At 46.2% G+C, this 12,289-nt stretch overlaps 1 long non-coding RNA gene across 1 annotated transcript in view; it reads left to right on the top strand.

Moving 5' to 3' along the window:
• LOC141161923 (uncharacterized) overlaps positions 1 to 12,289 on the top strand; it is a 68,921-nt gene that overhangs the window by 55,752 nt on the left and 880 nt on the right. The window lies entirely within an intron of this gene.

Raw genomic sequence — 12,289 nt, 5'->3', positions numbered from 1 at the left:
GCCATACAGGAAGGTATAGAGTTACATTTCTATCACCTGTATGCCCATAGTAGAGGTCAGATATCTCCCAGGGAGGACAGAGTCCAATCAGACCTCTACTATGGCCATACAGATAGGTATAGAGTTACATTTCTATCACCTGTATGCCCATAGTAGAGGTCAGATATCTCCCAGGGGGGACAGACTCCAATCAGACCTCTACTATGGCCATACAGGTAGGTATAGAGTTACATTTCTATCACCTGTATGCCCATAGTAGAGGTCAGATATCTCCCAGGGGGGACAGACTCCCATCAGACCTCTACTATGGCCATACAGGTAGGTATAGAGTTACATTTCTATCACCTGTATGGCCCATAGTAGAGGTCAGATATCTCCCAGGAGGGACAGACTCCCATCAGACCTCTACTATGGCCATACAGGTAGGTATAGAGTTACATTTCTATCACCTGTATGCCCATAGTAGAGGTCAGATATCTCCCAGGGGGGACAGACTCCCATCAGACCTCTACTATGGCCATACAGGTAGGTATAGAGTTACATTTCTATCACCTGTATGCCCATAGTAGAGGTCAGATATCTCCCAGGGGGGACAGACTCCCATCAGACCTCTACTATGGCCATACAGGTAGGTATAGAGTTACATTTCTATCACCTGTATGCCCATAGTAGAGGTCAGATATCTCCCAGGGGGGACAGACTCCCATCAGACCTCTACTATGGCCATACAGGTAGGTATAGAGTTACATTTCTATCACCTGTATGCCCATAGTAGAGGTCAGATATCTCCCAGGAGGGACAGATTCCCATCAGACCTCTACTATGGCCATACAGGTAGGTATAGAGTTACATTTCTATCACCTGTATGCCCATAGTAGAGGTCAGATATCTCCCAGGAGGGACAGATTCCCATCAGACCTCTACTATGGCCATACAGGAAGGTATAGAGTTACATTTCTATCACCTGTATGCCCATAGTAGAGGTCAGATATCTCCCAGGGAGGACAGAGTCCAATCAGACCTCTACTATGGCCATACAGGTAGGTATAGAGTTACATTTCTATCACCTGTATGCCCATAGTAGAGGTCAGATATCTCCCAGGGAGGACAGAGTCCAATCAGACCTCTACTATGGCCATACAGGTAGGTATAGAGTTACATTTCTATCACCTGTATGCCCATAGTAGAGGTCAGATATCTCCCAGGGGGGACAGACTCCCATCAGACCTCTACTATGGCCATACAGGTAGGTATAGAGTTGCATTTCTGTCACCTGTATGTCCATAGTAGAGGTCAGATATCTCCCAGGGGGGACAGAGTCCAATCAGACCTCTACTATGGCCATACAGGTAGGTATAGAGTTACATTTCTATCACCCGTATGCCCATAGTAGAGGTCAGATATCTCCCAGGAGGGACAGACTCCCATCAGACCTCTACTATGGCCATACAGGTAGGTATAGAGTTACATTTCTATCACCCGTATGCCCATAGTAGAGGTCAGATATCTCCCAGGAGGGACAGACTCCCATCAGACCTCTACTATGGCCATACAGGTAGGTATAGAGTTACATTTCTATCACCTGTATGCCCATAGTAGAGGTCAGATATCTCCCAGGGGGGACAGAGTCCAATCAGACCTCTACTATGGCCATACAGGTAGGTATAGAGTTACATTTCTATCACCCGTATGCCCATAGTAGAGGTCAGATATCTCCCAGGAGGGACAGACTCCCATCAGACCTCTACTATGGCCATACAGGTAGGTATAGAGTTACATTTCTATCACCCGTATGCCCATAGTAGAGGTCAGATATCTCCCAGGAGGGACAGACTCCCATCAGACCTCTACTATGGGCCATACAGGTAGGTATAGAGTTACATTTCTATCACCTGTATGGCCCATAGTAGAGGTCAGATATCTCCCAGGGGGGACAGATTCCCATCAGACCTCTACTATGGCCATACAGGTAGGTATAGAGTTACATTTCTATCACCTGTATGTCCATAGTAGAGGTCAGATATCTCCCAGGGGGGACAGATTCCCATCAGACCTCTACTATGGGCATACAGGTAGGAATAGAGTTACATTTCTATCACCTGTATGTCCATAGTAGAGGTCAGATATCTCCCAGGGGGGACAGATTCCCATCAGACCTCTACTATGGTCATACAGGTAGGAATAGAGTTACATTTCTATCACCTGTATGGCCCATAGTAGAGGTCAGATATCTCCCAGGGGGGACAGATTCCCATCAGACCTCTACTATGGCCATACAGGTAGGTATAGAGTTACATTTCTATCACCTGTATGCCCATAGTAGAGGTCAGATATCTCCCAGGAGGGACAGATTCCCATCAGACCTCTACTATGGGCCATACAGGTAGGTATAGAGTTATATTTCTATCACCTGTATGGCCATAGTAGAGGTCAGATATCTCCCAGGGGGGACAGACTCCCATCAGACCTCTACTATGGCCATACAGGTAGGTATAGAGTTACATTTCTATCACCTGTATGCCCATAGTAGAGGTCAGATATCTCCCAGGGGGGACAGATTCCCATCAGACCTCTACTATGGCCATACAGGTAGGTATAGAGTTACATTTCTATCACCTGTATGCCCATAGTAGAGGTCAGATATCCCCAAGGGAGGACAGACTCCCATCAGACCTCTACTATGGCCATACAGGTAGGTATAGAGTTACATTTCTATCACCTATATGCCCATAGTAGAGGTCAGATATCTCCCAGGGGGGACAGATTCCCATCAGAACTCTACTATGGCCATACAGGTAGGTATAGAGTTACATTTCTATCACCTGTATGTCCATAGTAGAGGTCAGATATCTCCCAGGGGGGACAGACTCCCATCAGACCTCTACTATGGCCATACAGGTAGGTATAGAGTTACATTTCTATCACCTGTATGTCCATAGTAGAGATCAGATATCTCCCAGGGGGGACAGATTCCCATCAGACCTCTACTATGGCCATACAGGTAGGTATAGAGTTACATTTCTATCACCTGTATGTCCATAGTAGAGGTCAGATATCTCCCAGGGGGGACAGACTCCCATCAGACCTCTACTATGGCCATACAGGTAGGTATAGAGTTACATTTCTATCACCTGTATGTCCATAGTAGAGATCAGATATCTCCCAGGGGGGACAGATTCCCATCAGACCTCTACTATGGCCATACAGGTAGGTATAGAGTTACATTTCTATCACCTGTATGTCCATAGTAGAGGTCAGATATCTCCCAGGGGGGACAGACTCCCATCAGACCTCTACTATGGCCATACAGGTAGGTATAGAGTTACATTTCTATCACCTGTATGCCCATAGTAGAGGTCAGATATCTCCCCGGGGGGACAGATTCCCATCAGACCTCTACTATGGCCATACAGGTAGGTATAGAGTTACATTTCTATCACCTGTATGCCCATAGTAGAGGTCAGATATCTCCCAGGGGGGACAGACTCCCATCAGATCTCTACTATGGCCATACAGGTAGGTATAGAGTTACATTTCTATCACCTGTATGCCCATAGTAGAGGTCAGATATCTCCCCGGGGGGACAGATTCCCATCAGACCTCTACTATGACCATACAGGTAGGTATAGAGTTACATTTCTATCACCTGTATGTCCATAGTAGAGATCAGATATCTCCCAGGGGGGACAGATTCCCATCAGACCTCTACTATGGCCATACAGGTAGGTATAGAGTTACATTTCTATCACCTGTATGTCCATAGTAGAGATCAGATATCTCCCAGGGGGGACAGACTCCCATCAGACCTCTACTATGGCCATACAGGTAGGTATAGAGTTACATTTCTATCACCTGTATGCCCATAGTAGAGGTCAGATATCTCCCAGGGGGGACAGACTCCCATCAGACCTCTACTATGGCCATACAGGTAGGTATAGAGTTACATTTCTATCACCTGTATGTCCATAGTAAAGGTCAGATATCTCCCAGGGGGACAGATTCCCATCAGACCTCTACTATGGCCATACAGGTAGGTATAGAGTTACATTTCTATCACCTGTATGCCCATAGTAGAGGTCAGATATCCCCCAGGGGGGACAGATTCCCATCAGACCTCTACTATGGCCATACAGGTAGGTATAGAGTTACATTTCTATCACCTGTATGCCCATAGTAGAGGTCAGATATCCCCCAGGGGGGACAGATTCCCATCAGACCTCTACTATGGGCCATACAGGTAGGTATAGAGTTACATTTCTATCACCTGTATCCCCATAGTAGAGGTCAGATATCTCCCAGGGGGGACAGACTCCCATCAGACCTCTACTATGGCCATACAGGTAGGTATAGAGTTACATTTCTATCACCTGTATGTCCATAGTAGAGGTCAGATATCTCCCAGGGGGACAGATTCCCATCAGACCTCTACTATGGGCCATACAGGTAGGTATAGAGTTACATTTCTATCACCTGTATCCCCATAGTAGAGGTCAGATATCTCCCAGGGGGGACAGACTCCCATCAGACCTCTACTATGGGCCATACAGGTAGGTATAGAGTTACATTTCTATCACCTGTATCCCCATAGTAGAGGTCAGATATCTCCCAGGGGGGACAGACTCCCATCAGACCTCTACTATGGCCATACAGGTAGGTATAGAGTTACATTTCTATCACCTGTATGTCCATAGTAGAGGTCAGATATCTCCCAGGGGGACAGATTCCCATCAGACCTCTACTATGGCCATACAGGTAGGTATAGAGTTACATTTCTATCACCTATATGCCCATAGTAGAGGTCAGATATCTCCTAGGGAGGACAGATTCCCATCAGACCTCTACTATGGCCATACAGGTAGGTATAGAGTTACATTTCTATCACCTGTATGCCCATAGTAGAGGTCAGATATCCCCAAGGGAGGACAGACTTCCATCAGACCTCTACTATGGCCATACAGGTAGGTATAGAGTTACATTTCTATCACCTATATACCCATAGTAGAGGTCTGATATCTCCCAGGGGGGACAGATTCCCATCAGACCTCTACTATGGCCATACAGGTAGGTATAGAGTTACATTTCTATCACCTGTATGTCCATAGTAGAGGTCAGATATCTCCCAGGGGGGACAGACTCCCATCAGACCTCTACTATGGCCATACAGGTAGGTATAGAGTTACATTTCTATCACCTGTATGTCCATAGTAGAGATCAGATATCTCCCAGGGGGGACAGATTCCCATCAGACCTCTACTATGGCCATACAGGTAGGTATAGAGTTACATTTCTATCACCTGTATGCCCATAGTAGAGGTCAGATATCTCCCAGGGGGGACAGATTCCCATCAGACCTCTACTATGGCCATACAGGTAGGTATAGAGTTACATTTCTATCACCTGTATGCCCATAGTAGAGGTCAGATATCTCCCAGGGGGGACAGATTCCCATCAGACCTCTACTATGGCCATACAGGTAGGTATAGAGTTACATTTCTATCACCTGTATGTCCATAGTAGAGATCAGATATCTCCCAGGGGGGACAGATTCCCATCAGACCTCTACTATGGCCATACAGGTAGGTATAGAGTTACATTTCTATCACCTGTATGCCCATAGTAGAGGTCTGATATCTCCCAGGGGGGACAGATTCCCATCAGACCTCTACTATGGGCCATACAGGTAGGTATAGAGTTACATTTCTATCACCTGTATGCCCATAGTAGAGGTCAGATATCTCCCAGGGGGGACAGATTCCCATCAGACCTCTACTATGGCCATACAGGTAGGTATAGAGTTACATTTCTATCACCTGTATGCCCATAGTAGAGGTCAGATATCTCCCAGGGGGGACAGATTCCCATCAGACCTCTACTATGGCCATACAGGTAGGTATAGAGTTACATTTCTATCACCTGTATGCCCATAGTAGAGGTCAGATATCTCCCAGGGGGGACAGACTCCCATCAGACCTCTACTATGGCCATACAGGTAGGTATAGAGTTACATTTCTACCACCTGTATGCCCATAGTAGAGGTCAGATATCTCCCAGGGGGGACAGATTCCCTTTAATAGCAAAAGGGGTGAATACATATGCCCATGCCAATTTTTAGTTATTTGATCACATAAATGTAATTTATGTCTGTATTTTTCTCACTTCACTTAGACTATTTGGTGCTGATGCTTCACAGACAAATTGGATTCCAAAAATATTTACACAGAGGTCGTAATGTGACAAAATAGATAAAAAGCCGGGGGGGGGGGGGGGGTCAATACTTTTTCAAGCCACTGTTTGTATGTTCTGAGCTCCACCTAGTGGTGGCTGTATACTTCTCTATGTAGTGAGCTCCCCCTAGTGGTGGTTGTATACTTCTCTATTTAGTGAGCTCCCCCTAGTGGTGGCTGTATACTTCTCTATCTAGTGAGCTCCCACTAGTGGTGGCTGTATACTTCTCTATGTAGTGAGCTCCCCCTAGTGGTGGCTGTATACTTCTCTATGTAGTGAGCTCCCCCTAGTGGTGGCTGTATACTTCTCTATGTAGTGAGCTCCCCCTAGTGGTGGCTGTATACTTCTCTATGTAGTGAGCTCCCCCTAGTGGTGGCTGTATACTTCTCTATGTAGTAAGCTCCCCCTAGTGGTGGCTGTATACTTCTCTATGTAGTGAGCTCCCCCTAGTGGTGGCTGTATTCTTCTCTATGTAGTGAGCTCCCCCTAGTGGTCGCTGTATAAATCTCTGTATGTAATCAGCTGCTCCTAGTTTTGGATATTAGAGCTAAAAAACACTGGCGCTAGCTAGTGTGTCATGACCCCCCCCCCCCCCCAAAAAAAAAGCAGCAAAGCAGCAAATGGTGACAACACCCCTGGTATGGTGAAATAAAAACTAGATATAAGCATAAATGAATGTTCCACTGCGCTTTGATGCTACGGTAATATATACCTATAGGGCTTAGCCCATGGGGTCCGCAACTAGACAAAAAATGTTTGAAAAGTGAAACATTTTTTTGATTGCGGTGGTCCCTCAGGGCTTGTCCCAATCACTCTTATCAGACCCTATTTACAAACAAATTAGAAAGATGATTAACATCTGTACAAACGTCTACCACAGGCTGAGTCCACTACCAGACTGCTTGTGCTACTATCAATAAATTGGTGTATATAGAGGAAAAAAAACTTATAGAACTATTAACCAACCAGTATGGTGTACATGAAGCACTAATAAGATATAACTGAAGGCAAGACACATAAAACAATGATGACCGCTATAGCACAGTCCAGATACGTAGGCTGGCTATTCAGTCCAAGAGTTCTCCAATTCAAAGTACCGATAAAACAGCATTATTATTATCTGAGACAGGAGAAGGACTCCAAACACTCACTGCACCGAGGATCAGTCCGGATCCGCTGTGATTGTAGGAACGCAGTCTGGAGGTGCAGTGAGGAGTGAATCCGATTAGCAGTGCTGGCATGCGGGAAGCCTCAGCCGGTGGCCAATCCGACGCTATGTAACCACATGCAGGAGAAAGGCAGCGGCGTGTGACGTCACAAGTCCACAGAGAGACGAAAGCCTGAGTCCTCCATTCTACCTAGTTTTGGCTGTATAATCTGTATGTAGTCAGCTCCTCCTAGTGATGGCTATATAAATCTGTATGTAGTGAGCTCCCCCTAGTGGTGGCTGTATAAATCTGTATGTAGTGAGCTCCTCCTAGTGATGGCTATATAAATCTGTATGTAGTGAGCTCCCCCTAGTGGTGGCTGTATAAATCTGTATATAGTGAGCTCCCCCTAGTGGTGGCTGTATAAATCTGTATGTAGTGATCTCCCTCTAGTGGTGACCATATAAATCTGTATGTAGTGAGCTCCCCCTAGTGGTGGCTGTATAAATCTGTATGTAGTGAGCTCCTCCTAGTGATGGCTATATAAATCTGTATGTAGTGAGCTCCCCCTAGTGGTGGCTGTATAAATCTGTATGTAGTGAGCTCCCTCTAGTGGTGACCATATAAATCTGTATGTAGTGAGCTCCCTCTAGTGGTGGCCATATAAATCTGTATGTAGTGAGCTGCCCCTAATACTACAACAAATGAGTCATACAGACACTCATTGCTGCGATGTAGAGACCAAACTGTAGCAAGAAATGAATGAAGGTGGAGCAGTTGTGGTTTTCTTTTTATTAACCCCTTCCACGCTGCAGGTTCTCTTGGCACCCTTCCTTCCATTTGGACATACACAAGCGATGCTGGATAGTTTAGACTTTTCTGTGTGTCTCCCTGCAGTGCACATGACGCCTGCGGACCACTCCGCATGTCTTAGGGGGAGGGGAGCAGATAATAGCAAATGTGATCATTATCGGAGTTGACAACATTAGCAGCTCGTTAATGACTCGTTCTTAGGCCTGATGACCCAACGCTCGTTATCGTCACATCCCGACTCCCGTTAACGCCTCCTGCACATGCATCATGGATGCTGATGTTCCGTAACTTCGCTGTAATGGTGAACGTCCCCATTAAGGAGCAGATATTAGCGAACGAACACTTAGATCTTCTCCCGCCGCTCAATCGTTTCCAGGAACTTATTAACACAGTAATTGACGATGAGCCTCACACCGGCCGCAGTAGCTCTTCATTTCATCGACCCGGCGTGGCTGCTATTTGGCGCTCTACATTCATCCTCATAATCACTGGGATACGCGGATACATCAAGCAGATGAGAATTGTCTCATAGGATTTAGTACAATGTGCTTTTTTAATCTTCAAATCTCAGAATCTTATATGATCTCATAAATATTAAAGAAAAATAGATAAAATCTTGATTTTTTTTTTCCAAAAAAACTTGTAGCGGCAAAGATAAAAAAAAAACAACAAAGCAGAAAAGTCTTTATCCAGAGTTACAATCTCGCTGTCACCAGAAGCAGAAGTCTTGAAACTGATGAAGAATTGAACTATAAAGCATATTAGGAAGTTTTATAACTTTTTTGACCATTATAATTCAACTTCATTTACCAGACTAGACGAGCTTCATAAAATATCTCTGTACACTGCTGACATTTTAAAGGATTATTTTCATATAAATGGTTAAAATTGCAGATACATGTAAAAACAAGCAGCGGTGCAATTTACTTATCAAAAGTCTTCTCCTTTCTCAAGAACAAAAGGATTTTTATTTTTTAATATAGTTTACTGCTCACTCATTGTCTAGCTTACCGACCACCTCTGTAGGCTATCAGTGGTGGCCAATCTCCTAGACAAGCAGCCCAACACTTACAAGCTATTTTCTATAGAGTTACAAGTCTGGGTGGATCTGGCCAAGTTCAAGGAAAATGGACAGCTGACATCTGCGGCCCGAAACCTCGGACACGGACAAGTATCAGACTCTGGCTGTCACGCAAGGTGTGTGAAAGACTGAGTGCAACACAAAGGGAAGGGTGAAAGGGGGCCCAGACTCTAGGGAAAGGGGGAAGTGGAGACCTCCTAGGCTGATCTGATATCACCCTGTCTCCACAAATCGCTGCACGCGAACCTAAGCGCTGTATTTCCCTAGAGCTTGGCCCTGGATAGGGAAGGAGGGGATGAGCACTAGTCGATCCCTACTGACAACTAAAGACAACAAGGTAGACCGACACGGGGGAAAGTAACTTAGCTTTAGCCGACTTCAGAGAGATAACTCCAAGCGTCCTCCTAGCACCACAGAGGAAGATAGTATTCTGAGAGCTCCAAGCATTCACAAGGAAACATGTGAGTATCACCGGCCCCTCCCTGCTGCAAAGTGAAACTATTTAAACACCCAGGCCATGGTGTCAATTAGCAGGTGGGAGGTAGCCGCTGGGTCCTGGAGTGAAACAGCTAAGAAGGTGTCTGTAATGAAAAAACAAAGAGATCTTCTGCAACCAACTGCAGGGCGACTGTCTGTCACCTCTGACACACCCGTGACACTGGCTCTATAACTTCAGCCAGGTATGTTTTACTCTAAAACGTTGCCGCATTTCAGTTAAAGAAGTACAATACTGTGCACAAGTTTTAGGCAGGTTTGTAAAAATGCTGCATAGTAACATTAAAAATGTAAGTGTTAATAATTTATTTTTAGCAATTAACAAAATACAAAGTGAAGAAACAAAAGAGAAATGTAAATCCCATCAGTATCTGGTGACCACCCGCCGCCTCCATCATCAGTATCTGGTGACTGGCCGTCACCTCCATCATCAGTATCTGGTGACTGCCCGTCACCTCCATCATCAGTATCTGGTGACCGCCCGCCGCCTCCATCATCAGTCTCTGGTGACCGCTAGTCGCCTCCATCATCAGTCTCTGGTGACCACCTGTCACCTCCATCATCAGTATCTGGTGACTGCCCGCCACATCCATCATCAGTATCTGGTGACTGCCGGTCGCCTCCATCATCAGTATCTTGTGACCGCCTGTCACCTCCATCATCAGTATCTGGTGACCGCCCGTCACCTCCATCACCAGTATCTGGTGACCGCCCGCCACATCCATCATCAGTATCTGGTGACTGCCGGTCGCCTCCATCATCAGTATCTTGTGACCGCCTGTCACCTCCATCATCAGTATCTGGTGATCGCCGGTCGCCTCCATCATCAGTCTCTGGTGACCGCTAGTCGCCTCCATCATCAGTCTCTGGTGACCACCTGTCACCTCCATCATCAGTATCTGGTGACTGCCCGCCACATCCATCATCAGTATCTGGTGACTGCCGGTCGCCTCCATCATCAGTATCTTGTGACCGCCTGTCACCTCCATCATCAGTATCTGGTGACCGCCCGTCACCTCCATCATCAGTATCTGGTGACCGCCCGCCACATCCATCATCAGTATCTGGTGACTGCCGGTCGCCTCCATCATCAGTATCTTGTGACCGCCTGTCACCTCCATCATCAGTATCTGGTGATCGCCGGTCGCCTCCATCATCAGTATCTGGGGACCGACTGTCTCCTCCATCATCAGTATCTGGTGACCGACTGTCTCCTCCATCATCAGTATCTGGTGACCGCCGGTCGCCTCCATCATCAGTATCTGGGGACCGCCTGTCTCCTCCATCATCAGTATCTGGTGACCGCCCGTCGCCTCCATCACTTCTTCTCGTACACTGGTTATGGAGGATCTCAGCAGGATCTTGTTCCAAACATCTTGGAGCACTGACCCCAGATCTCCTGTGTATGAGGCTTGTGCGGATCCTTCTGTCTCTTCATGTGATCCCAGACAGACGGGATGATGGGAGATCAGGATTCTGTGGAGCTGGATCATCACCCCCAGGACTCCTTGGCCTTAATGACATTGGCTGGATGTTGGGGGTCGTTGTCCGGCTGCAGAATAAATTTGCAGCTGATCAGACGCCTCCTGATGATATTACATGATGGTTCAGTATCTGTCTGGATTTCTCATAATTGAGGACACCATTAATCCTGACCACAACTCCATGTGCTGCAGTCTCAAATCTGTCGGACCCCCCATCGTGCGTCACTGCTCCTGCAAACCCTCATTATTGTGCCGATCTCCATCTGCTTCTGAATATTTCACATTCTGACTCCTGAGTAAAGAGACCTGTTGCCATTGTTCTGCCCCCCGCCAGCTTCTCTGTTTTTGTGCATAGCTTGCCCTTGGTTCCATATGGAAGGTCTTGGTTTTGGCCACAATACCCCCATGAAGACGACTTCCAGCCAGACTTCTCGGCACTGTAGATGATGTAGCTGGTTCTCTGGTTGCTGCCAGTTCTGAGCTGATGGCACTGCTGGACATCTTCTGATTGTGAGGGAAAGTAACATGATGTATCTCATCCTCTGCGCTGTTTCCTTGGTAGACCGCTGCGCTGCGGTCCTCAACATTGACAATTTCTTGGTGCTTCTTCAAAGGAGCTTGAACAGCCCGTCGTGAAACCCCAGTCTGCTGTGAAATATTTGCCTGGGAGACACCTTGCTAATACAGTATAACTACCTTCTATCTTGTTGCTGAGCTTAGTCTTTCCATGGTATGTGACCTGTGACATGAATCTGTTTTACACAACCTCACCTTTTGTAGCAGAGTTTGTCTTTTCCTCACCCAGTTTTACATCTCCTGCACAGCTGTCTGTTTCAGTTAATGACTATGTTTTAATGACAGATGAGAATGATGATCATTATCAACTGTTTACTTTAATAAGTTACTCATACACCGACTATAATCCTACAACATCCCTCACTATACAAATCACAGGTGACCGAGAAGAAGTGATGGAGGTGACGGGCGGTCACCAGATATTGATGGGATTTACATTTCTGTTTTGTTCATTCACTTTGCATTTT

The sequence above is a fragment of the Phyllobates terribilis genome, unplaced genomic scaffold, assembly GCF_046119375.1.
Source record: "Phyllobates terribilis strain yellow unplaced genomic scaffold, ASM4611937v1 Scaffold_9__5_contigs__length_417890890, whole genome shotgun sequence".
Taxonomy (NCBI): Eukaryota; Metazoa; Chordata; class Amphibia; order Anura; family Dendrobatidae; genus Phyllobates; species Phyllobates terribilis.
This window is presented reverse-complemented; position numbering and strand designations above follow the sequence as displayed.